This window comes from Cherax quadricarinatus, unplaced genomic scaffold (genome assembly GCF_038502225.1).
Source record: "Cherax quadricarinatus isolate ZL_2023a unplaced genomic scaffold, ASM3850222v1 Contig63, whole genome shotgun sequence".
Lineage (NCBI taxonomy): Eukaryota > Metazoa > Arthropoda > Malacostraca > Decapoda > Parastacidae > Cherax > Cherax quadricarinatus.
The window spans coordinates 372,286-374,671 of record NW_027195089.1 but is presented as its reverse complement, the minus strand read 5'-3'; positions in this window follow the sequence as shown (position 1 = coordinate 374,671).

Below are 2,386 nucleotides of genomic sequence, written 5' to 3'. Positions count from 1 at the left end.
TCTGGTAATTAGAGTGTTGTCGATCTTAATGTTAATTTGTGCATCTCCTGCTCTGCTACCAAACATAATATAGTAGGTTTTGCCAGTGTTAAGCGTAAGTTTATTGGCTGTCATCCAAGTCGATATTTTGATCAGCTCCTCGTTAACAATGGTGTTGAGGGTGGCAAGATTAGGGTGAGAGATGACATAAGTCGTGTCATCAGCAAAGAGAATGGGTTTCAGGTGTTGGGATACGTTTGGAAGATCATTGATGTATATGAGGAAGAGCAGGGGACCAAGGACACTTCCCTGCGGAACTCCAGTATCAAGTGGCCGTGTTGTTGATGCTGTGTCTTTAATGGTAACATACTGATACCTATTAGTAAGGTATGGTTTGAAATAAGCAAGCGCATGGCCTCTTATACCGTAATGGTCAAGTTTGTGGAGTAGGATGTCGTGGTCTACTGTGTCAAAAGCTTTTCTTAGGTCAATAAAAATTCCTAGTGGATATTTCTTATTTTCCAATGCTGTGTAAAGCAGATCTAGCATTTTTATGATTGCATCATTAGTGCTTTTATTTTTCCTAAATCCAAATTGGCAGGGGTTGAGTATGTTTTGTGCTGTTATAAATGAATATAGTCTCCTGTGCACGAGTTTCTCAAAGATTTTGGATAGCAATGGTAAGTTTGATATTGGCCTATAGTTGTTTAAGTCTGTAGGGTCACCACCTTTATGTATTGGTGTAACCCTTGCCATCTTGAGTAGTTTCGGGAAGGTGCTAGTTTCTAGTGACTTGTTAAAAAGTAATGAAATAGCATGCGAAAGGATATGGGCCGCTCGCTTGTACAGTAATGGTGGGACATTAGACAGATTCCCTGAGTTGTTTTTAAGTGACTTTATAATCTCGGTGACTTCCGAGGGCTCAGTTGGTGCAAGATAGAAGGAATTTGGGAAATTCCCATCTAGGTAGTCCCCGGCATGGGCATTAGTATGTGGGATTTTATTGGCGAGATTAGATCCTATGGTTGAGAAGAAGTTGTTTATCTTGTTAGCTGTGTCAGTGGGATGTAGTGGTGTTTCATTAGGCTTAGTTAGGAATATATTCTTGTTTTTTTTTCAGTTTGTGGGTCCCTAGAATCTGAGAGAGTGTTTTCCAGGTCTTTTTTATATCTCCTCTAGTGTCTGTGAATCTACTGGAGTAGTATAGTTGTTTGGCTTTCTTTATTACTTTGGTGAGAACTGATGAATAGTGTTTAAGAATATCTTTGTGTATTAAGCCCTGTCTATATTGCTTTTCATATTGGTGTTTCTTGTCAATGGATTTCAGAATGGTGCTGGTTAGCCATGGGCAACCAAGCCGTTTGTTTGTGATATGTTTTGTTTTTATAGGACAGTGTTTGTTGTATAGTCTAAGTAATTTGTTAAGAAAAATGTCTGTCCAGTCATCAATACCATTGGCCTTGGAGAATTCTGTAGGCCAGTCAACAATCTCTAGGTCAGTTGTGAACTTCCTTATTGAGGCCTCGTCATGGAGTCTAAATGAGACTTTGTTGTATTCAATTATTTATTTTTTATTTTTTTTATTATCACACTGGCTGATTCCCACCAAGGCAGGGTGGCCCGAAAAAGAAAAACTTTCACCATCATTCACTCCATCACTGTCTTGCCAGAAGGGTGCTTTACACTACAGTTTTTAAACTGCAACATTAACACCCCTCCTTCAGAGTGCAGGCACTGTACTTCCCATCTCCAGGACTCAAGTCCGGCCTGCCGGTTTCCCTGAACCCCTTCATAAATGTTACTTTGCTCACACTCCAACAGCATGTCAAGTATTAAAAACCATTCGTCTCCATTCACTCCTATCAAACACGCTCACACACGCCTGCTGGAAGTCCAAGCCCCTCGCACACAAAACCTCCTTTACCCCCTCTCTCCAACCTTTCCTAGGCCGACCCCTACCCCGCCTTCCTTCCACTACAGACTGATATACTCTTGAAGTCATTCTGTTTCGCTCCATTCTCTCTACATGTCCGAACTACCTCAACAACCCTTCCTCAGCCCTCTGGACAACAGTTTTGGTAATCCCGCACCTCCTCCTAACTTCCAAACTACGAATTCTCTGCATTATATTCACACCACACATTGCCCTCAGACATGACATCTCCACTGCCTCCAGCCTTCTCCTCGCTGCAACATTCATCACCCATGCTTCACACCCATATAAGAGTGTTGGTAAAACTATACTCTCATACATTCCCCTCTTTGCCTCCAAGGACAAAGTTCTTTCTCTCCACAGACTCCTAAGTGCACCACTCACCCTTTTCCCCTCATCAATTCTGTGATTCACCTCATCCTTCATAGACCCATCCGCTGACACGTCCACTCCCAGATATCTGAATACATTCAC